Source organism: Hyla sarda, chromosome 1, assembly GCF_029499605.1.
Source record: "Hyla sarda isolate aHylSar1 chromosome 1, aHylSar1.hap1, whole genome shotgun sequence".
In the NCBI taxonomy this organism is placed as follows: domain Eukaryota; kingdom Metazoa; phylum Chordata; class Amphibia; order Anura; family Hylidae; genus Hyla; species Hyla sarda.
In genome coordinates this window covers 578,122,831-578,148,538 of record NC_079189.1, presented here as the reverse complement: position 1 = coordinate 578,148,538, position 25,708 = coordinate 578,122,831, and the positions used below count along the sequence as shown (strand labels likewise).

General features: G+C 44.6%; 1 long non-coding RNA gene across 1 annotated transcript; it reads left to right on the top strand.

Annotated features, from left to right (window-relative positions):
* The first annotated feature begins 222 nt into the window (after nucleotides 1–222).
* Nucleotides 223–18,346, top strand: LOC130311882 (uncharacterized). The gene is made up of 2 exons (XR_008860158.1): nucleotides 223–403; nucleotides 18,099–18,346. It is a non-coding gene; the product is annotated as an uncharacterized LOC130311882 (long non-coding RNA).
* Nucleotides 18,347–25,708: the final 7,362 nt, after the last annotated feature.

Below are 25,708 nucleotides of genomic sequence, written 5' to 3'. Positions count from 1 at the left end.
ATAGCAACCAATCAGATCACTTCTTTCATTTTTCACGGTCCTTCATAAAAATGAAAGAAGCAAGCTGATTGGTTGCTATGGGCAACTGGGCAAGTTTTCCTCTGCACAGGTTTTGATAAATCTCCCCCAGTATGTCATAAGTCACATGGTCTCCAGAGGGGCGTGGCTATGCTGCAGTGGATGGGCAGATAGGTTTACTTCAGTAAATACCTATCACTCTGCTATCCACCCACCCACTGCAGCATAGGCACGGCCCCCGGAGACCATGACTTATGACATATTGTCTCTGGCCACATGGAATGCTGGGAAAGGTCAGAGACAACAGTACAATAAAAAGACTTGCACTACAGCACTTCCTGTTGTAAGTCCTGTGCAAAAAAGCGGGACAGAGCGGTGCACTGAGGTAATAGAAGCAAATTAGACAGAATTATAACTTGGCCTCATGGGCTCAAAGGCAACAAAGGAAAGACAAACAAAGGAAAAACTAATTTGAAGTACCATTTAACCTTATGGGCTGAATGGTGTGATAGGGGAACCTTTTACTGGTTTATGTCTTTGTATATTTCGTCCCTGGTGACACACTCTCTGTGTGTGACCGTGACGTTTACATCGATGGCAGACAACATTGATCTCGTCTGTGATTTCCTCCACAGCGTGAGCAGTGACCCCTTTTATGCTGCGTTGTGCAGGCTGTAGCATTGCACTCTCTATTTTGCAGCAGATTTAGATTATGTACATTACCACAAGATGTCTGTATATCTCTTGAATGAAGAATTGCCACCTCATGAGCCAGTTTCTCCTTTTGAGCTGTAGTGAAGGCTTATTTTGGCTTGGCTGGTAAGGCTCCTTTCACACTACCATTTTCGCCCGGTAGGTGATGTCCGTTAGGAAGATAGCCGGAGTGAAATTTGTGCATGACACGTCTTTTTCTCCCGCTATCATAACGGGACTTATAATGGACGTTAGAGGAATCCCATTCTAGTGAGTGAGATCCTCTTTGCCCGTTATAAGTCCCGTTGTGCTCCGTTACACTAGCTGACGTTAATGGCAGACAAAGTAGGAGAAAAAAAAAGAGCCATTGACGTTTGTAACGGAGCAACAGTCTTAGTGTGAAAGGAGCCTAAGTTCCTCTGAAATGCCTCCTCTTTGAGTCTGTCTCTTAAAGGTGAACTCTGCTGCTAGACATCTTATCCCTCTATCCAAAGAATAGGAGATAAGATGTCTGATCGCGGGGGTCTTGCTGCTGGGACCCCCCCCCCAATCTTCCGCAGCACTCGGTATTCTAAACAAATGTCGGGTTCCTGCGGCAGTGGTCATGTGCTGGGACCCCCCCCCCCCCAATCTTCCGCAGCACTCGGTATTCTAAACAAATGTCGGGTTCCTGCGGCAGTGGTCATGACATCACGGCCACGCTCCCTCATGACGTCACTCTAGGCCCCCTCCATTCCTGTCAGCAGACACGCCCCCTCTCATAGACATGAATGGAGGGGGTGTGGTGTGATGGCACAAGGGGCATGGCTGTGATGTCACAATTATGTCCTCCGGCTCCGAGCATAAATATTCAGAATGCTCGAGCACCAAAGATGGCAATGCATTTCCAAGTGGATTTTGATAAAAGTATCATCAAAAGCATTCTTTTTGGAGAGACCAGAGCTTGAATTTCCGCTGCAGAATTTCCTGCCATGGAAATTCAAGTTCTGGTTTCTACCTAAAGAAATTCTGCATTGTACAAGGTGCAGCAGAACAGAGACGTGCACACAGAGACATAACAGGGGGCTTAAGCCCCTGCCCTCTTTCTACCTGTCACTTCATGCCCTACTGACAGGCATATTATTGCATTTTGCAGCGATTTGCACATAATCTCAGTCACATTGCATCAGATGGAATGGGATTTTATGTGGCAGATTGCAATAATATGAACGTTGACCTATAGCTGTTTGGGCTGTAGAAAGCCAATAGAGCTGCACAAAACACTGTTACAGGACCTATAAGGACCTTTTAGAAGCTGTGAGGACATTATCAGGTCCCGAAAGATCCTACATAAGTGCACAGTGGAGGTAGTAATAGGAAAAGTATGGGAGGGGGGTAAGGTATAGAAACCATTGTATGTCGGGGTGGGGAGGGTCATAGAGAGCAGTATATAGGGGGAATAGTATCAGTACATGTGTGTGAGATAAAGGGCAGTATATGTGAGATAACGGGCCATATGAAGCAGTATATAGGGGGCAGTGTGTGGAGATGGGGAGCCTTTTGGATTGATATGGGGTCCGTATCCCAAGATTAACCCCTAGGGATTTTAGTTTTTCCTCCAAAATGGCAAGGAGGAAAGCCAAAAAAGTGTCAGCTTTAAGTTACAGTGTCTTGCATAAGTATTCACCCCCCTTTAGACTTTTCTACATTTTGTCATGTTATAATCACAGATTCAACTTTATTTCATTGCAGTTTTAAGTAGTGGATCACCACAAAATAATCCCTCATTTGGAAAGGGGGATATTACATGTTTTCCAGAATTATTTACAAATAAAAATCTGAAAAGCGTTGCATGCATATGTATTCACCCCCTCTGCTCTGAAACCAATAATAAAGATTTGGTGCCACCAATTGTCATCACAAGTCACTTAGATACTAAATAAGGTCCACCTGTCTTCAATTTAAATTCAGTAAAAATGCACTTGCTCTGTGGAGGCCTCAGAGTTTGTTAGAGAGTATTACTGAACAAACAGCAGCATGAAGACCTAGGAGCTCACCGAACAGGTCAGGGATAAAGTTTTGGAGAAGTACAATTCAGAGTTAGGTTATAAACATATCCCAAGCTTTAACCACTTAGGGACATAGGGAGTACAAGTACGTCCCCGTTCCTGAGTTCTTAAGGACTCAGGGAGTACCTGTACGACCTGGTCCCATTACCAGCGTTTCAATCGTTCTCACGAGCGGAGAACGCTTTAAACCCAGGGGGTCCCGACTGCGATCAGCAGCCAGGACCCAGGGTTAATGCCGGGCATCACCAATCATGCCGGTGCCCAGCATAAACCCTTTAGACGCCATGATCAAAGGAACCTAGGATAGAATTCCTGAGCCTTGTGCTAATCCGTCTATCTAGGAGTGAGATAGTCTTGTGCCTGTACCCGTGTTTGCTTGTATTTATGATTTTTGTTTCCTCCTAGGTTAGTATCCTGTTCACACTGTGGAGTGTGCCCGCTGGCTAGGAGTTTATTTGGTTTTGGTATTGATGTTCCTCCATGCTTGGAGTGGGGTGTCCAGTGTGTTTCTTGTTCTGAGTCCAGTGTGAACAGTGCTCTTGATTTCCTGACCCGTTTAGTATTCTGACATTCAGTTAACTTGTTTATTCCCTGCATCTCCTGGTTTTGTTTGTTGTATACTTATCCTCATATCTAGTCTTGTTCATATTATCATATCTGCCATTAATCTTGAGTCTAGAAATGTATGTTGGTGTTACGCCGAGCGCTCCGGGTCCCTGCTCCTCCCCGGAGCGCTCACGGCGTCTCTCTCCCTGCAGCGCCCCGGTCGGTCCCGCTGACCGGGAGCGCTGCACTGACATGGCTGTCGGGGATGCGATTCGCACAGCGGGACGCGCCCGCTCGCGAATCGCATCCCAAGTCGCTTACCCGTCCCGGTCCCCTGCTGTCATGTGCTGGCGCGCGCGGCTCCGCTCTCTAGGGCGCGCGCGCGCCAGCTCTCTGAGACTTAAAGGGCCAGTGCACCAATGATTGGTGCCTGGCCCAATTAGCTTAATTGGCTTCCACCTGCTCCCTGGCTATATCTGCTCACTGCCCCTGCACTCCCTTGCCGGATCTTGTTGCCTTGTGCCAGTGAAAGCGTTTAGTGTTGTCCAAAGCCTGTGTTACCTGAACTTCTGCTATCCATCTTGACTACGAACCTTGCCGCCTGCCCCGACCTTCTGCTACGTCTGACCTTGCCTCTGCCTAGTCCTTCTGTCCCACGCCTTCTCAGCAGTCAGCGAGGTTGAGCCGTTGCTAGTGGATACGACCTGGTTGCTACTGCCGCAGCAAGACCATCCCGCTTTGCGGCGGGCTCTGGTGAACACCAGTAGCCTCTTAGAACCGGTCCACCAGCACGGTCCACGCCTATCCCTCGCTGACACAGAGGATCCACTACCAGTAAGCCGAATCGTGACAGTTGGTATGCTATGTCCTGTCTGGTTTATCTGTTTGTTGGTTATTGTATTTCCGTTACGTTCCTGACTTTTTCCCGACTTTGTACAGTTCTGTTTGTTTTGTTGACTTCGACACCCATGCACTTTAGCACAAGGAAGGTATCGGCTCCAAGTTGTCAATCCGTCGTTTAGGACAGATGGGCAAGTAGGCATGGACAGGGGTCTGTCCTCCTTTCTTGACACCTACTAAGCTGGGCTGTACACCCAAACTGAACAGCCGGACAAGGAGAATTGTTACTCACAGATGTCTCCATCCAATCTGACTGAGCTTCAGCTTTTCTGCCAAGAAGAATGGATAAATGTTCTATCTCTAGATGTGCAAAGCTGAAAGAGACCCCAAAAGACCTGTAGCTGTTATAACTGTGAAAGGAGCTTCTAGGAAAGTAGGGGTGAATACTTATGCATCGGACAGATGTTAACTTTTTTTGTTCTCATTATTGTTTATGTTAAAATACGATGTATTTTGCACTTTCAAAGTACTCTAAATGTTGTGTTGAACAAATGGTAAAATTCTATTTCAGTCTATTTCAGTCTATTCCAGTTTGTAACAGTAGTAAAATAGACAAAAAGTCAAATAAATACTTATATCTTGTCACGATGCCGGCTGGCAGGTAGTGGATCCTCTGTGCCAGAGAGGGATTGGCGTGGACCGTGCTAGAGGATCGGTTCTAAGTCACTACTGGTTTTCACCAGAGCCCGCCGCAAAGCGGGATGGTCTTGCTGCGGCGGTAGTGACCAGGTCGTATCCCCTAGCAACGGCTCAACCTCTCTGGCTGCTGAAGATAGGCGCGGTACAAGGGAGTAGACAGAAGCAAGGTCGGACGTAGCAGAAGGTCGGGGCAGGCAGCAAGGATCGTAGTCAGGGGCAACGGCAGAAGGTCTGGAATCACAGGCAAGGAACACACAAGGAACGCTTTCACTGGCACTAGGGCAACAAGATCCGGCGAGGGAGTGAAGGGGAAGTGAGGTGATATAGGGAAGTGCACAGGTGTAAACACTAATTGGAACCACTGCACCAATCAGCGGTGCAGTGGCCCTTTAAATCGCAAAGACCCGGCGCGCGCGCGCCCTAGGGAGCGGGGCCGCGCGCGCCGGGACAGAACTGACGGGGAGCGAGTAAGGTACGGGAGCCGGGGTGCGCATCGCGAGCGGGCGCTACCCGCATCGCGAATCGCATCCCGGCCGGAGGTGGTAACGCAGCGCCCCGGGTCCGTGGAACCGACCGGGGCGCTGCAGTGAGGGAAGTGTAGCGAGCGCTCCGGGGAGGAGCGGGGACCCGGAGCGCTCGGCGTAACAGTACCCCCCCCCTTGGGTCTCCCCCTCTTCTTGGGGCCTGAGAACCTGAGGATCAGACTTTTGTCCAGGATATTGTCCTCAGGTTCCCAGGACCTCTCTTCTGGACCACAACCCTCCCAATCCACTAAAAAAAAAGTTCTTCCCCTGACCTTTTTAGAGGCCAAAATCTCTTTAACAGAGAAGATGTCCGAGGAGCCGGAAACAGGAGTGGGAGAAACAGATTTAGGAGAAAAACGGTTGAGGATGAGAGGTTTAAGAAGAGAGACGTGAAAGGCATTAGGGATACGAAGAGAAGGAGGAAGAAGAAGTTTGTAAGAGACAATTTTGGGTCTCTTTCCATATGGTGGAAAGATCACGAGAAATTTCATCCACAGCGGGCAGACCAGAGGGCAAGGGGGTAGGGAGGGGGGGAAGAGGGTGACGGCCGTACACCACGAAAAACGGAGATTTGGAGGAAGATTCAGAGATTCTGAAATTATACGAGAATTCGGCCCAAGGTAGAAGATCTGCCCAGTCATCCTGGCGGGAGGAAACAAAATGTCGTAAATAGTCACCCAAGATCTGGTTAATTCTCTCTACTTGTCCATTGGATTGAGGATGGTATGCAGAAGAAAAATTTAATTTAATCTTGAGTTGTTTACAGAGAGCCCTCCAGAATTTAGACACAAATTGGACGCCTCTATCCGAGACGATCTGTGTAGGCAACCCGTGAAGACGAAAAATGTGTACAAAAAATTGTTTAGCCAACTGAGGCGCTGAAGGAAGACCAGGAAGAGGGATGAAATGTGCCATTTTGGAGAATCGATCAACGACCACCCAAATAACAGTGTTGCCATGGGATGGGGGTAAGTCAGTAATAAAATCCATACCAATCAGAGACCAAGGTTGTTCGGGGACAGGTAGAGGATGAAGAAAACCAGCGGGCTTCTGGCGAGGAGTCTTATCCCGGGCACAGATAGTGCAGGCTCGCACAAAGTCCACCACATCAGTCTCTAGAGTCGGCCACCAATAGAAGCGAGAGATGAGTTGCACAGATTTCTTGATGCCCGCATGACCTGCGAGATGGGAGGAGTGACCCCATTTGAGGATCCCAAGGCGTTGGCGTGGAGAAACAAAGGTCTTTCCTGGAGGAGTTTGCCTGATGGAGGCTGGAGAAGTGGAAATCAGGCAGTCAGGAGGAATGATGTGTTGAGGAGAGAGTTCAATTTCAGAGGCATCTGAGGAACGAGAGAGAGCATCGGCCCTAATGTTTTTATCAGCAGGCCGAAAGTGAATTTCAAAATTAAATCGGGCAAAGAACAGAGACCACCTGGCCTGACGAGGATTCAGCCGTTGGGCAGACTGGAGGTAGGAGAGGTTCTTGTGATCGGTGTAAATAATAACTGGAAATCTTGATCCCTCCAGCAGATGCCTCCATTCCTCAAGTGCTAATTTAATGGCTAGAAGCTCTCGATCCCCGATGGAGTAGTTCCTCTCCGCCGGAGAGAAGGTCCTGGAAAAAAAACCACAAGTAACAGCATGCCCGGAAGAGTTTTTTTGTAGAAGGACAGCTCCAGCTCCCACTGAGGAGGCATCAACCTCCAATAGGAAGGGTTTAGATGGGTCAGGTCTGGAGAGCACGGGAGCCGAAGAAAAGGCAGACTTGAGTCGTTTAAAGGCGTCTTCCGCTTGAGGAGGCCAAGACTTGGGATCGGCATTTTTTTTTGTTAAAGCCACAATAGGAGCCACAATGGTAGAAAAATGTGGAATAAATTGCCTGTAATAATTGGCGAACCCCAAAAAACGTTGGATGGCACGGAGTCCGGAGGGGCGTGGCCAATCTAAGACGGCAGAGAGTTTATCTGGGTCCATTTGTAGTCCCTGGCCAGAGACCAAGTATCCTAGAAAAGGAAGAGATTGGCATTCAAACAGACATTTCTCTATTTTGGCATAGAGTTGATTATCACGAAGTCTCTGAAGAACCATACGGACATGCTGGCGGTGTTCTTCAAGATTGGCAGAAAAAATCAGGATATCGTCCAGATATACAACAACACAGGAGTATAGTAGATCACGAAAAATTTCATTAACAAAGTCTTGGAAGACGGCAGGGGCGTTGCATAGACCAAAGGGCATGACCAGATACTCAAAGTGTCCATCTCTGGTGTTAAATGCCGTTTTCCATTCATCCCCCTCTCTGATGCGGATGAGATTATAAGCACCTCTTAAGTCCAGTTTGGTAAAAATATGGGCACCTTGGAGACGATCAAAGAGTTCAGAGATGAGGGGTAGGGGGTAGCGGTTCTTAACCGTGATTTTATTAAGACCGCGGTAGTCAATGCAAGGACGTAGAGAGCCATCTTTTTTGGACACAAAGAAAAATCCGGCTCCGGCAGGAGAGGAGGATTTACGGATAAAGCCCTTTTTTAAATTTTCTTGGACGTATTCAGACATGGCAAGAGTCTCTGGGACGGACAGAGGATAGATTCTGCCCCGGGGTGGAGTAGTGCCCGGGAGGAGGTCAATGGGACAATCATAAGGCCTGTGAGGAGGTAGAGTCTCAGCTTGTTTTTTGCAAAAAACGTCCGCAAAGTCCATATAGGCCTTAGGGAGACCGGTTACATGAGGAAGCACAGGGACACGGCAAGGTTTACTGGGAACCGGTTTTAAGCAGTCCTTGGAACAAGAGGGCCCCCAACTCTTGATCTCCCCAGTGGACCAATCCAGGATTGGGGAATGGAGTTGAAGCCAGGGAAGTCCAAGAAGGATTTCAGAAGTGCAATTGGGGAGGACCAACAGTTCAATCCTCTCGTGATGAGATCCGATGCACATTAGAAGGGGCTCCGTGCGGAAACGTATAGTACAGTCCAATCTTTCATTGTTTACACAATTGATGTAGAGGGGTCTGGCGAGACTGGTCACCGGGATGTTGAACCTGTTGACGAGAGAGGCTAAGATGAAATTTCCTGCAGATCCAGAGTCCAAGAAGGCCACAGCAGAGAAGGAGAAGGCAGAGGCAGACATCCGCACAGGCACAGTAAGACGTGGAGAAGCAGAGTAGACATCAAGGACTGTCTCACCTTTGTGCGGAGTCAGCGGACGTCTTTCCAGGCGGGGAGGACGGATAGGACAATCCTTCAGGAAGTGTTCGGTACTAGCACAGTACAGGCAGAGATTCTCCAGGCGGCGTCGTGTCCTCTCTTGGGGTGTCAGGCGAGACCGGTCGACCTGCATAGCCTCCACGGCGGGAGGCACAGGAACAGATTGCAGGGGACCAGAGGAGAGAGGGGCCGGGGAGAAGAAACGCCTCGTGCGAACAGAGTCCATATCCTGGCGGAGCTCCTGACGCCGTTCGGAAAAACGCATGTCAATGCGAGTGGCAAGATGGATGAGTTCATGTAGGTTAGCAGGGATTTCTCGTGCGGCCAGAACATCTTTAATGTTGCTGGATAGGCCTTTTTTAAAGGTCGCGCAGAGTGCCTCATTATTCCAGGATAATTCTGAAGCAAGGGTACGGAACTGTACGGCATACTCGCCAACGGAAGAATTACCCTGGACCAGGTTCAACAGGGCAGTCTCAGCAGAAGAGGCTCGGGCAGGTTCCTCAAAGACACTTCGAATTTCCGAGAAGAAGGAGTGTACAGAGGCAGTGACGGGGTCATTGCGGTCCCAGAGCGGTGTGGCCCAAGCCAGGGCTTTTCCAGACAGCAGGCTGACTACGAAAGCCACCTTAGACCTTTCAGTGGGGAACTGGTCCGACATCATCTCCAAGTGTAATGAACATTGGGAAAGAAAGCCACGGCAAAACTTAGAGTCCCCATCAAATTTATCCGGCAAGGATAGTCGTATTCCAGAAGCGGCCACTCGCTGCGGAGGAGGTACAGGAGCTGGCGGAGGAGATGATTGCTGGAGCTGTGGTAGTAACTGTTGTAGCATAACAGTCAGTTGAGACAGCTGTTGGCCTTGTTGCGCAATCTGTTGTGACTGCTGGGCGACCACCGTGGTGAGGTCAGCGACAACTGGCAGAGGAACTTCAGCGGGATCCATGGCCGGATCTACTGTCACGATGCCGGCTGGCAGGTAGTGGATCCTCTGTGCCAGAGAGGGATTGGCGTGGACCGTGCTAGAGGATCGGTTCTAAGTCACTACTGGTTTTCACCAGAGCCCGCCGCAAAGCGGGATGGTCTTGCTGCGGCGGTAGTGACCAGGTCGTATCCCCTAGCAACGGCTCAACCTCTCTGGCTGCTGAAGATAGGCGCGGTACAAGGGAGTAGACAGAAGCAAGGTCGGACGTAGCAGAAGGTCGGGGCAGGCAGCAAGGATCGTAGTCAGGGGCAACGGCAGAAGGTCTGGAATCACAGGCAAGGAACACACAAGGAACGCTTTCACTGGCACTAGGGCAACAAGATCCGGCGAGGGAGTGAAGGGGAAGTGAGGTGATATAGGGAAGTGCACAGGTGTAAACACTAATTGGAACCACTGCACCAATCAGCGGTGCAGTGGCCCTTTAAATCGCAAAGACCCGGCGCGCGCGCGCCCTAGGGAGCGGGGCCGCGCGCGCCGGGACAGAACTGACGGGGAGCGAGTAAGGTACGGGAGCCGGGGTGCGCATCGCGAGCGGGCGCTACCCGCATCGCGAATCGCATCCCGGCCGGAGGTGGTAACGCAGCGCCCCGGGTCCGTGGAACCGACCGGGGCGCTGCAGTGAGGGAAGTGTAGCGAGCGCTCCGGGGAGGAGCGGGGACCCGGAGCGCTCGGCGTAACATATCTGGGCCAATGTGCTACCCAAATTTTAGTCTATATGCTCTTGCATTGAACAATTGTTCCTGATGTATGTGGTTTATATAGATCTGAATAATACAAGGCCTAAGTAGATATCTTCATGGAATTTAGATTATAATGCTAAGTCAACGTGGAGAATCTCTGTTCCTTCAGTTATTGACTTTCACAAAATCCCTTCTGTGTATTAATGTATCCTGTGTCAGAGTGTTCTCTCCTGTGAAGTGGCCTAATGCTTCATTCAGTACTTTGCTTCCACCATTACTTTTGGTACCTGACTATTATAGAAAACCCAATTGTATGTTTTCATGCCATTTTCCTAAACCCACTTCTGTGCTCCACAAAGAAAGTTGTCCTTACCTAATCTTCTCAGCCATGAAAAGAGCAGGAGACAGAAAATAGATAGATAGATATGAGCTAGATAGATAGATATGAGATAGATAGATATGAGATAGATAGATATGAGATAGATAGATATGAGATAGACATGAGATAGATAGATAGATATGAGATAGATAGATATGAGATAGATAGATAGATAGATATGAGATAGATATAAGATAGATAGATATGAGATAGATATGAGATAGATAGATATGAGATAGATAGATAGATATGAGATAGATATGAGATAGATAGATATGAAATAGATAGATATGAAATAGATAGATAGGAGATAGATAGATAGGAGATAGATAGATAGATATGAGATAGATAGATATGAGATAGATAAATAGATAGATATGAGATAGATAGTTTAGAGTCACTCTGCTGATAACGATTGCAGTCTCAATTATTTAAAATGGCTTTTTCTTCAGAATTACTCTTTTTTTCTGCCATCCATCATTTCTACAATCCTGATGACTTTTCCAGTCTCTACTCTCACAGGATGATGCTACCACCTCCATGGGTCACTCTGGAAATGGTGACGGGAAGTGTTAGGTTTGTCCTTGATGGTCAAAAAGTTCCATTTTAGCTTCATCTAACCAGATAATGTTTTTCTGTGTGTTTGGGGAGTAATGCCACATGCTGTTTGGTGAAAACTAATTTTCATCTTTTTTGTTAATGCAATGGCTTTTTTTCTGGCCTACTCAGTGGAGTATAAGCCCTATAGGGTCTTATGGACATATCCTTCCATCTGTAGATCTTTGGAGCTCCTCCAGTGTTATTGTTGGTGTCTTTGTTGTGTGGTGCCCCGGTACAGGACCTGGTCCTGTCCCTGGCTAAAGTCCCCTCAGCCAGAGTCCCTTCCTTCCCATAGGGCTCTCCTGCAGGGCTTACCCCTGGTCGCCTCATATAAATTGTATATTGTTTAATATATAAAGATAATATAAATGTATATGAAATATATATGTATAGGACCTTTCCCGGGTCATTTGATGTACAGTTGTAATGTATACTTGCTTAAGGACCTTCCAGGGTCATGTGATGTATCCAGAGTTCACTGGGTTCAGGACTTACAGGTTTGCTGACCAATGAGCTTAGCCCAGCCCCTTATTATATAAAGGGTTGTAGCCACTAAATTCACTCTCTTATCTCCTGTACATGAAAGCAAACATCTCAGCAGAAATCTCAATTCATCTAGGCCAAAGCCTAAGAACCTGCAGCCACTAAACTGTGAGCTAACAAGCTCAATCTACCGAATCCTGTGTGACTACTACCAGCTAGAATATTATAATTAGTAGCACAGTGGCCTGCATCAAAGCTCATTGCTTCAAAGTCCCAGCAAAACCTGTGAGGAACCTGCATTCCGGTTGCCTCTTAAGAGACTGTTATGTATAAAGACTGTTGCATAAAATTATTCAAGTAAAGTTCTTCAGTTTATTCATAAAGTCTTCTGTGGACATTCCGTTATTTCCCCTACCATCTCTGGGACGGTTGGCGGTAGGACCATTAACACTAAGGAAACCTCACCCTGGCGACACGACATCTAAGGGTTAATACCACCCTGCACCTACATCACCGCAACACCCCAGACTCTCCTGGTTCACCACAACTCAATGTCGAGTTAATGCCATTCTTATAGGTTTTGGTGGACAACCTTCTTTTCTCAGGTTTTTAGTTGTACCATATTTTTTATAACATCATTCCCATCGATCGCAAGGATATTCTCATGATCAGTGGGAAAGCCATCAGACCCCACCCGTGTTAGGGGACAGGGGATAACTTTAGGAGATGGGAATACCCCTTTAATAAAAACCATGGCAGTATTATAAAGTTAATAAATGGTTCCCCTCACACTTTATTATGTTTTGTGACATAAACCTATGAGTTCCCTATTACAGAGAAGACATCACTATTCCACCCACTATGGTGATCACATTGAGACCCGTTCATCAGGCGGCTTGTGTTTCCTCATAAATCATGACAGCGGCCGTGAATTAACACATAGGACTTGTCACTTTATGGCTCATTAGTATGTATTTGTCGCTGACACAACAGTATGATGAATGGAGAAGATTGTTGAATCTAGGAAAAATGCCATGTTTGAGAGGTAATATCAGAAAATATCACTCCTCAGCAATGCTAATGGGACAGGCATACAAATGGATCATGATTAATGCGCATTGTCCATAAAAATTAAATCTGATTTTTTTTTTACATAAAGCCACAGCATATGATTCTTTCCTCCAATCTTCTGTCTTGTCTTACATATTTTACCATGACACAAGATATCGTGCTTACTGCACCCTGCACCATGGTAGCATCTCTTTTGCTGCAAATGGAGATCCCTGTAACCACTTCCATGCACATATCCACTTATACAGTCATGGCCATAAATGTTGGCTCCCCTGAAATCTTTCTAGAAAATGAAGTATTTCTCACAGAAAAGAATTGCAGTAACACATGTTTTGCTATACACCTGTTTATTCCCTTTGTGTGTATTGGAACTAACATCATTGAACCTCCACCATATTTCACTGTAGGTTCTGTGTTCTTTTCTTTGTAGGCCTCATTCCATTTTCGGTAAACAGTAGAATGATGTGCTTTACCAAAAAGCTCTATCTTGGTCTCAAGACGTTTTCCCAGAAGGATTTTGGCTTACTCAAGTTCATTTTGGCAAAATGTAGTCTTGCTTTTTTATGTCTCTGTGTCAGCAGTTGGGTCCTCCTGGGTCTCCTGCCATAGCATTTCCTTTCATTTAAATGTCGACTGATAGTTCACACTGACACTGATGCTCCCTGAGCCTGCAGGACAGCTTGAATATCTTTGGAACTTGTTTGGGGCTGCTTATCCACCATCTGGACTATCCTGCGTTGACACCTTTTATAAATTTTTCTCTTCCGTCCACACCCAGGGAGATTAGGTACAGTGCCATGGGTTGCAAACATCTTGATAATGTTGCGCACTGTGGACAAAGGCAAATCTAGTTCTCTGGAGATGGACTTGTAACCTTCAGATTGTTGAAATTTTTCCACAATTTTGGTTCTCAAGTCCTCAGACAGTTCTCTTCTTCTCTTTCTGCTGTCCATGCTTAGTGTGGCACTCACAGACACACAATGCAAAGACTAAGTGAACTTCTCTCCTTTTGATCTGCTTTCAGGTGTGATTTGTATATTGCCCACACCTGTTACTTGCCCCAGGTGAGTTTAAAAGAGCATCAAATGCTTGAAACAATATTATTTTTCCACAATTTTGAAAGGGTGCCAATCATTTTGTCCAGCCCATTTCTGGAGTTTGGTGTGACATTGGGTCTCATTTACTAAGAGTGTTAGGTTTTTACTAGTGGGAAATGTTGTTTAAGACTTTGCAGGATTTCACCTTATTTATTATGGGGCCACATATTTACAAGTCGGGAACATTTTCTGACCAGCTTTTTCTAGGTGGAAATTTCCAGTCATTTATTCACAGGATTTTCTGTGAATTCAATAGTAAATTGGTCGGGATTTGAAACCACGCCCATTTTCAGGTTTTTCAGATTTTCCTGGCGCAGACTGGCGCAGACATGTCGCAGGCACTCTGCGGCAAAAACTGTCCGGTTTCAGCTTAGTAAATGAGGCCCATTATGTTCAATTAGCTTTTTTTCCTCCCTTTTTTGGTTTAGTTCCAATACACACAAAGGGAATAAACATGTGTATAGCAAAACATGTGTTACTGCAATTCTTTTCTGTGAGACATACTTAATTTTCTAGAAAAATTTCAGGGGTGCCAACATTTACGGCCATGACTGTAAATGAATGGTGGTCACACAGAAAGGAACAGAAGTTGTTGCTAGACCTAAACAAATGCATGGGATACTTTACCAGAGAGATAGAATAAGAGAAGAGACTATAGGTTCTCACCGATACCCATTACCAATATTTTGTATTGTCATGTGACAGGGGAGGTGGCTTTAGACTTTGTGAAGCTTTAGGCAAAAGTTAAAAATGAGGCCCTCAGGGACACTTGTGATTAAGATATACCCCCAGAAGTTATGTAGGGAACCCCCCCTTTAGATAGAAGCCCCCAGTAGTTAGATAGGGAATCCCCCCTATTGGGTAGAAGCCCCCAGTAGGTAGGTAGGGAATCCACCTATTAGGTAGAAGCCCACAGTAGGTAGGTAGGGAATCCCCATTTTAGGTAGAATCCCCCATTAGTTAGGTAGGGAATCCCCATTTTGGGTAGAAGCCCCAAATAGGTAGGTAGGGAGTCCCCCTATGAGGTAGAAGTCCCCAGTAGGCAGATAAATAAGAAATGCTCCCCTTTTAGGTAGAAGCCCCCAGAAGATAGGAAATTAGGGAATTCCCCCTATTAGGTTTAGCCCCCAGTAGGTAGGTAGTCAGGTAGGTAGGAGGAGAAGCTTCTATTAGGTAGATCTACCCACGTGTTAGTAGTTTACCCCAGTAAGTCCTCTCCAAAATAAAATGATAAAAATTCCATTCACCTTCCCTCCACTCCTGCACTGAGGCCTCTACATCCTCTGCTTTGTTAGTGGTGCAGGACCTTCTCCTTCGCTCTGTTATCCAAAGTGGTGAACGACCTGCCACATACTGAAATGACATCATCACACTCGGCAGGTCCTGCACCATGCCAGCATGGTGCAAAGGAGAAGGTCATACACAATTCTTGATGAAGCGAACTAAGAGGCCTCAGAACAGAAATGGAGGGAAGATAAGAGGGATTTTTATTATTTTTATGGTCTGCAGATGTTAGGATTGGTATCGGGGACATTTCGCAAGTATTCGTGCAAATGTCTGGTATCAGTGCCGATACCGGTGCAATGGAGAGAACAGAGCAGACATCTTGCAACAGGAGAGATAGGAAAACATGAAAGACTACAGGAGGGTAATAAAACAACCTTATTTAACAATATATGTCAACTTATTATAAAATTGAAAAACATTTTCATCATCAGAGAACCTCTTTAATGCTCCAAGGACCACCCAGTCTTCACTGTGCATGTGCCAGATGCCACTGTTGCTGGCTGTTAATGTCAGGATTACATGACTCTGGAGGGAACTGGACTTAAAGGGGTACTCCAGTGGATTTTTTTTTTTAAATCAACTGGTGCCAAAAAGTTAAACAGATTTGTAAATTACTTCTATTTTAAAACCTTAATCCTTCCAGTACTTATCAGCTGCTGTATGCTCCACAGGAAGTGTTGTAGTTCTTTACAGCCTGACGTTTTGGCACCAGTTGATTTAACATTTTTTTTATTTTCCACTGAAGTACCCCTTTAAGTTAAAAAGTAGCACACACTGCCATTGAAAAGTCATAAGTGCAGTCCAGTACTCCCCCGGAGTCAAGCAGTCCTAACAATACCAGCCAGCTCCAGTGGCATCCGGCCCTATGCAGTGAATTGAGGCGTACTGGCTCTGGATTCTGCTGAACTAGGCTGGTAATGTCCGGACCATGTGAACCTGAAAGAGTCTGTTACAGTCCCCGTGATTCTTCTCAGGGAGTGCACGCTACTTTATGACTTTATTTTTGCTGTTATTCTGCAAGGCCCTTCTAAGAGAAAGTTCTTATCCTCCTGTAGAAAGCTATGATGGTGGTTTATGGGCAGTATATTCTATACCCATATACCTTCAAAAGCTATTCCTCCTTGGCTTGGCCATCGGGTTAGAGTTTAAACACCCCCGAATAGATAATGGTCCAATCCTGCCAAAAATATTGGGTTCCGCCAACTTTCCTGGAATATGTCTGGACAACTTTACAACTCCACCTTGATATCAAAGAAGCTGAGAATGTTTTCTCTTCTTTGACAAGAAAAAGCATGAAATATACGGAAAGTCCTCAAGAGCTTATACAATACCGGGCTTGGGAGCGTTAAACAAATAAGGGCAATGCAAAACCTAAAAGGTCATAAAGAGAATTTCTAAATCAATGAACAACTTAAAAGCCAGCCTGCCAAGAGATTTTCGAGTCGTGTCAATGTGATAGACTGATTTAATAATGACTTGTACTCTAGACGGAGCGGCCGCTGTGGCTTTCTCCACTGAATTCTCCAAGAACAATGCGCTAAATGAGTCAATTGTTTGGAAAGCGGAGATGAGGATTCGTTCTTGTGAGAGAAGGTTCAGCTTAAAAGTTGACAATGTAGCTTGTTTTCAAAGATTTACTGCGATTGTTCCGGAGGATATAAAACAAGGTGAACATAACATTTGTATCTCCTAATTTTAGAAGTGTGGACCATTTTGTGTGCAGGAAAGTAAACGCACAGTAGCTCTGTACACAAAACGGTATATATCTTTTAATGAAAACTATCTACAAAGTAGATTCATTCTTTATTTTAAAGGGGCACTCTGCTGGGAATTTATTTTTTTTAAATCAACTGGTGCCAGAAAGTTAAACAGATTTGTAAATTACTTCTATTTATATATTTACAAATCTTAATCCTTCCAGTACTTATGAGCTGCTGTATGCTCCACAGGAAGTTTTGTATATCTTTTCAGTCTGCACACCAAACCAGTTCATTTGCATAAACTGAAAAACCACATTAATCAAGGAACGGAGCAATGGATCAGAAAATGCTTAAAGGGGTACTCTTCCTCTAGACATCTAATCCCCTATCCAAAGGATTGGGGATATGGTGTCTGATCGTGGGGTCTCGTCGCTGGGGACCCCCGTGATCTTTCTGCTGCTCCTGGCGTTCGTTTTAGAGCTTCGGGTGCAGTGCCGGAGGCTCATGACGTCACAACTACATCCCCTCAATGCAAGTCTATGGGAGGGGTGTGACGGCCGTCACGACCCCTCCCATAAACTTGTATTGAGGGGCATGGTAGTGACGTCACAAGCCTCCATCTCGCATTGCCAGTCATTCGGCACAGAGTGAAATTCGCTCCCTGTACTAGATGTCTGGGACCCTGCAGCCGAGATCATGGGGGTCCCCAGGGGCGGGACCCTCGCGATCAGACATCTTATCCCCTATCCTTTGGATAGGGGATAAGATGTCTAGGGGAGAGTAACCCTTTAATACCATTGTCATTGCACTTTCCTTGTCCTCTCCCTCTATACCCCTCTTATGTCTCTGCCTTGTGTCCCTGACTCTTTTAGTACGAGCAGCAACTTGCATTGTCTGCAAAGGGCATGTGTTTTTCACGGCCGCTGTAATAAATGGAAAATAATGGACACATAGTGGTGCCTTATCTGTATTAATAGTGTATAGTGTCACTATTCTGCCTTATCTAGGCCTCCAGCAGTACAAAAGAGGTGTCATAAACTGGCCAACATTCTAATGACAACCAGACGACTCTGCTCATTCTGTCACAGTCTACACAGCAAAGCTGCCAAGGCTAGACACATAAAAGCACAGAAAAAACATTTGTAATAAAAAGCATATATATATATATATATATATATATATATATATATATATATATATATATATGAAATATGCTGTCATTTTCTAATGATACATTCTCTTTAGATCTAGGTCTCCGGATGCAAGTGTGAACCTACTCACAGCCTCAAGATTCAGACTTCTTTCTCACTCAGGCCCGTCTGTACATGGAGAATAACCACAGCATATGTGCACAATGACATCTTTATTATTAAAATCAATGCATTCATGACTGTGTTTTGGCACAGAAGTTCAAGTGTCGGCACATTACATCCATCGATTACTAAAAAAACAAAAAGAAGTGAAATCATTGCAGTTTTTTTTTTTTTTTATTATTCACAAAATACCGATACAATTCAATATGTAGAAGACTTCTACACTGTAAGAAATCTAGATTCCAGAACGAACAAGAAAATATTTACATCAGCTTCAGAGAATACAGAATATGGCCTTCGTAGAATGATTGTATTGTACAAGTCGCATAGAAAACACTGTACCCGATTTGTACAGATGAACGGGCGATGGCGGCGGACATTCACAGAGAAGCCATTGTGCTGTGCGGTTAAAGCACATCAACTCCTAAAATAAAAAAGAACACTACAGAGAGAAGTCATTAAGTCATTCCTAGCTGTCACATTGCTAAAGTGGATCTAAAATGATGCAATTATAGAAAATAAAGCAAATAATCACAATTAGGAATTTGTAACCATTTAGGGTATACAGCTCCCATGCAGAGTTATGCATCTACATGGTTACAGACTACCCCCATACAGTCATACTTTCTTCCATCTGTCCCTTACTTGTTTAAGGGGTATTCCAGGCCAAAACTTTTTTCTATATATCAACTGGTTCCAGTAAGTTAAACAGATTTGTAAATTACTTCTATTAAAAAATCTTAATCCTTCCAATAGTTATTAGCTTCTGAAGTTGAGTTGTTGTTTTCTGTCTAACTGATCTCTGATGACTCACGTCCCGGGAGCTGTGCAGTTCCTATGGGGATATTCTCCCATCATGCACAGCTCTTGGACGTGACATCATCATTGAGCAGTTAGACAGAAAACTTCAGAAGCTAATAACTATTGGAAGGATTAAGATTTTTTAATAGCAGTAATTTACAAATCTGTTTAACTTTCCGGAGCCAGTTGATATATATATAAAAAAAGGTTTTGCCTGGAATACCCCTTTAACATCTAGTCAGTAGGATAGGAATATGAGTGTATGATCAGACTACATAGAGATTAGTTGTAGTCTGTTACCGTGGAGACACAAATATCTACATAGATGCTGTTGAAACAAAATGGTAGTTGATTTTGTTGTTATTGAAAAATATTTTAGATCGACTTATTATTGTCAGGTAGACATACTCCTTAAAGATTTCATTCAGCCATAACATATAGTTGTTTCTAGAAAATCTGTGTAACAATCACAGTGGGAGCAGCAAGGGTAGCCATTTTTGGTTGTCGCCCAGCTTTCCCAAAAAGTAGTGGATGTCTTAAAAATTGGGGATTTTTTTAACATATTTTTTTCTGTTTACTTTAGGCACAAATGTGCTTTACGTATACATTTTTGCTGTGTGCTTAAATCCAACCCTTTAAGTAAATCAAAAAGTGACGCAGGTGTAGCGGAATTCCCGCTCAGTGTACAGACACTGACGTGAGTTTCACATGAGCGACACCATACGGAAGACCTTTAAAGGGGTTCTCCACTGCCCAAGCGTTTGGAACATTTAGTTCCAAACGCTGGGTGTGGGCTGTGGGGGTCGTGATGTCCCAGTCACGCCATGCTCCCTCAATGCAAGTCTATGGGAGGGGGCGTGGCGGCTGCCACGCCCCCTCCCATAGATGTGCATTGAGGGGGTGTGGCGTGACTGACATCACGACCCCAACAGCCCGCACCCAGCGTTTGGAACTAAATTTTCTGAACGCTGGGCAGTGGAGTACCCCTTTAATGCAAGCCATAAAAGGGAGAATTCAATTATATCTGTTTCCATAAAATTTTGGCAAAATTTTCAAAATATGACAGTTTTTTTTTTGGTTTGTCCGTCAAACATTGTCAGTGAAAGATTCCTTGATCCATATTGACTAATGGATTAAAAAAAGCAACAACGCGACCATAGTACATCACAGTCTTGCCTTCAACATTGACCACCAGTAGGTTTTGGGGGGTTTAAAGTAAGGTTATGCCATATATGGCTTTACACCCTGAATTCACACAGAACTCTCATTAGTTATTTAACTCATTCAGCACTGAGATATTAGTTTGTATAAAGATATGCAAATTAGAATTTGGAGCCCACTGGGCATTCCGCAAGGTGGTACAGCAACATGCAATCTGGGGAGAACAGGACTCTGCTTCTCTTCTGTACATTTTATGGCGCTCTATTCCAAAATTGTAACACTCCACATAAACAAAGCATATTGGCAGCCGCTATATCCGAAATCCCGCTTATGTAGACAACACTACACAGCACTTTCTTGTAACAAGCCCTTTGGCTTTCAGAAGCAATTGTTAACAGTAATGTTACCATTTACAGAAACAAAGCAGTATTGAACAGCAAACAAAATTTGGTGATTATGCTTTATTTACTTACAGAGATATTGGCATTTTTCTATATATTGGCGGCCATTTTGTGTGATGATTGCAAGTGCAGCTATAAGGCTTGTCCTCTTAAAAAGAGCTTCACGTGAAATAATAGTAAAACTTTCCATTTGTTATTGACCCATCATGCTGCCATATTGTCAGTTCCTCATACGTTGACCAAAGGTAAGCAAGCAATGTGGCTGCACTTTCTGTTGTTACTCAAAATGGCCGCCACAACACAGTAGGCCAATATCGCTGTAAGAAATGGAAACACAACTAGCAGACTTTGAGTCCTGCTTTCACTTTTTAGATGGAATTTCCCTTTATAAACAGGCTACACCATATGAAAAGAGGGCCATGTAGGAATTAGCCCTTCATAGTGGACGCATCTTGAATTAGCTGAAAGGAGTACTCCACTGCTCAGCGTTTGGAACAAACTATTCCGAACACTGGAGCCGGCACCGGGAGCTCGTGAAGTCATAGCCCTGCCGCCTCATGATGTCACGCCCCGCCCCTCAATGCAAGTCTATGGGAGGGGGCGTGGCAGTTGTCACGCCCCCTCCCATAGACTTGCATTGAGGGGGTGGGGCGTGATGTCATGAGGGGACGGGGCTATGACATCACAAGCTCCCAGCTCCAGCGTTCGAAACAGTTTGTTCCAAACTCTGAGCAGCGGAGTACCCCTTTAAGGCGGTTTTCACACTGGTGTAATATAGCCTTATATCTTCCTAAGTGTGTCAGGAATGATCTCCCGCCATGTTAGATTAAATAAAAAAGGGAGGTGGGTACTGCCTTAAAACCACTCATGCAAATTCCAGAATCAGAATAGGGAACAAGCACCTGTGGCCCCATCCTAGACCCCCTCCCCACTATGTGGCCCTATAACAGACTCCTTCCCACCTGCTGTCTCCTATAACAGTGCTCTAATAATGGGTACAATGCTAAAAACAAAGAAGATCGTAGACTATCCAAAACAAGTTGTGACAGCAGCAAAAACCAAACATTGACAGTCTCCATATTGACCAAAATAACTATTGTATGTTCTATGATGCCTTTATATAATGGGCGGGCCTAACACTTGGCACTTATCACATATCTCACTGCAAAATTCACAGTTCGTATGAGCTATAAAATCCCTGTAACAAAAGAGATACTGATGTGATAAACCACGGGTAATCTCTACTGTGACTAATGGGCATTATGGTGGGGTCCAGTGGTGTATAATGGGCGCCTGGCAGGGGCGTACCCAGAGAGGGTTCAGAGGCCGAAGGCAGGTGCCTGAGGGGGTCCAGTGTTATGGCACACGGTAGTTACTGGCCCAATTACAAGTTTTACATTGGGGCCCAGGAACTTGATATTATGCCTCTGCCACCTAGTTACACAATACAGTAGTCAAGCACAAAAACAGGGGTGTAAATAAGTCAATGGCTAGATAGAGCTAGGCATTAGGATCCCAGATATATATATTTTTTTATCTGTATGGACCTTTCCAGTGCTGAGGTATAAGCCTTTGTCTGTTAATATAAAAATAAGGCTAAAGTGCCCAGAAGTGCCCAGCAAAGAAAGAGCCCAGGTAAGTCCAACCCATGTCCTCTTCCACCTACTTGGGGACTTTTGCCACGCTGGTGAACGCCCCCCTGGGCACTTAATCCTCATTTACATATTAACAAAAAGGCTTATATCTCACAGATGCAAAGGGCTATTGAAATAAAAAATAGTATGTCAGGAATCCTGATGACTAGCCCTAACTAGCCATATGCTTATTTACTCCATTGTTTTACTACTGACCAAGTTCTGCAACATTCTAATACACTTTGAATTCCCAAACCTGAGAATACTCCCGTAAAGTCTGTTTTCAGCTTCCTGGCCACCTACAGTCAACCAGACCAAACGTGGCCGGGGTTGGGGCCATTGTTCTTGACATAAGTGTGGGTCCCAGAGGAGGCATGGTAGATATACCATATAAGTTAATATGGTAATATCTCTTTAAGCCCCATCACGGGGACGGACATACACCATAAAATGTGTGGCAATGACTAAGCCCTGCCCTTTTTATTACCCGGTCCTGTGAAAATCTGGACTGCTGGCAAGTATGGATCACTACACATCTTATATCTTAAGATTTCGAGCCTCATATATGGAATATAAAAATGGCACAAATACATCAGAAAACATTGCACCACTAAGTTTGCCCCAAAATACCATTGACCCTGGCAGTCTTTTTTGATCGTCCTACAGCAGCACAATAACCAATAGCTTGTGCTGCCTAAGGACTCCGTATGTATTTCCTGGAGTCCGTAGGCAGCACAAACTAATTGTTATTGTGCTACCTACGGACTCCAGGAAATAAAAATGTATGAACGTAAATTTTTGTTTTCTTTGTTAATGGAGTCTGGGCCTGTGTATATCATCTGGGAGAAAATTTTAATAAACAAACAAAAAACAACAAAATACCGCAAATAGAGGCGATGACGCCCCGTTTTTTCGTGAAAAGCAAAAGATCAATTTCATTTCAATAATTGGAACTATAGAAAATAGCCTTCGGCTGTCCAGGCATGCTGGGAGTTGTAGTTTTGAAGCAGCTGGAGGCACACTGTTTGGAAAACACTGGCCTACATGATGTACTGACCGGTGGCCCTATATGTGATGATGGGCGGACTACCCGATACTATGGAGTCTCCTTGCTGTTAATGAAATACATAACAATAAATAACTAGCAGCAGATGCAGGGATGAATACAGTGTTTTTCCTATAAAATACTTTCAGCGTCATCCTCCGTTTAGTGAGAAACTAATTCCTCCGTTGCTAAAATTAAACAAATATTAAAGTGAAGCTCCGCCTTGGGTTAACATTGACTCTCTACACATCGAGCGTCCTGATTAAACACATTCTTTAGGTTTATCTTTATTTATTTTTTTTAGTTCATTTGTACTTTGTATCTATTTGGAAACCATCCAACAAGATGCTGTTGACTGATCTACTGATCGGATGTATCTTTAGTACTACTAATGATATCTATGCCATGTTATCCTATGAATGGCCTATGGGTCATATTTGACCCTTTCCAAAAACAGCGCCACACCTATTCATAGGTTGTTCATGGTATGGCATGTTTCTCAATTTAAAGGGGTACTTCGGGGGAACAAAACCCATAGCCCATCCTTTCCCTCTCATCAACCTATTTAAATTGCCTAAATATAATTCATTAGCTATATAGAGCAGTTTGCCCTCTTTGCTTGTCACTTACATGCATGAAGTGAAGAAAGGACATCATCCAGCCATCCACTCTGTCTCTGTCCAGATCCTCGTCTGAAACTAGCCCCCACCTTCTTGAGACACACAGACCATGTGGTTTCTGCCCTGCACTGATGAGTCATGCTCTCTTCAGTGCTGAGGACTGGGATGTGTGCGCAGCCTCAGCCAATCAGACACTGAACCTCTCTCTGCTGCTCAGAGCAGGAGGGTGGGGGCTGCTCTAAGAGAGTGAGCTGGCTGGCAGAGCAGAGCTAAGATATTTAAGATAATGGGCAATACATTATATAAACATAATAATAATAATTATTATTATTATCATTACTACAACTCCCAGCCTTCGGCTGCCTAGGCATGCTGGGAGTTGTAGTAATAATAATAATATTACTTTAATTAATAATTATATAATTAATAATTATTAATAATACCATTATTTTATTATAATATTTGTCAACTGCAACTGCAACTAGTATTTAAATAGTCACCATCAGGTCGACAGGCCACTCTCAGCTAAACACCATTAGGGTACGTTCACACTGGCGGATAACCTGCAGAATTTACGCAGTGGATTTTGCTATCATTGACTTCAATGGGTCAGCAGAAAATCCGGCAGATTTGCAGATTTTCCTTCAGACCTATTGTGTGCACTAAAAAGGCATTCACAAGACCTGAAAATCGGCCAATAACAGCTTACTGATGGTTTCCAGGTAGAAAAAATTGTCATTTATTCTCCACTGCGAACTGAAGATTAAATATAATAGCAAACATCATATTACCTACAAATTATAAAACAGAAGCGATGTAGGACAAAGGAGGAGCTTTACTTTCAACATCACACAGTATGATTAATATAGGCGTGTCAAACTTAAAGGGGTATTCTAGCTCCAAAAAACATATCCCCTATCCACAGGATAGGGGATCAGTGTCTGATTGCGGGGTCTGACTTATGGGACCTCCTGTAATCTCTAGGTTCCAGCTCCCCTACTGTATGGAGTGGTGTGTTGGCACGTGCCCCATTCATTGTCTGTTCGGGCGCCGGAGACACAAGAGTGGTATAAACAAGTAAATGCTGGGAAGGAACAAGGGAACATCTAAAGAAGGTTCTGGTGATGTCCCACTAAGGTTGTCACCTTTGGACAGTTCTTCTCTTAAGAACCCTTTGGTTCACAATTAAAGGCAGAAACCCCTGTACATAGCTAGTCCTGCTCTCAGCTGAAAAGTGGAGACATTTGTATCCAGTCTAGACAATGCTCTGTGAGCTCCAGACTGATACATTGTACATAGCTAGTCCTGCTCTCAGCTGAAAAGTGGAGACAATTGTATCCAGTCTAGACAATGCTCTGTGAGCTAAACAGCCTGGACTCCAGACTGATACATTGTACATAGCTAGTCCGGCTCTCAGATGAGAAGTGGATACAATTGTATCCAGTCTAGACAATGCTCTGTGAGCTAAACATCCTGGACTCCAGACTGATACATTGTACATAGCTAGTCCTGCTCTCAGCTGAGAAGTGGAGACAATTGTATCCAGTCTAGACAATGCTCTGTGAGCTAATCAGCCTGGACTCCAGACTGATACATTGTACATAGCTAGTCCTGCTCTCAGCTGAGAAGTGGAAACAATTGTATCCAGTCTAGACAATGCTCTGTGAGCTAAACAGCCTGGACTCCAGACTGATACATTGTACATAGATAGTCCTGCTCTCAGCTGAGAAGTAGAGATAATTGTATCCAGTCTAGAAAATACTCTGTGAGCTAAACAGCCTGGACTCCAGACTGATACATTGTACATAGCTAGTCCTGCTCTCAGCTGAAAAGTGGAGACATTTGTATCCAGTCTAGACAATGCTCTGTGAGCTCCAGAC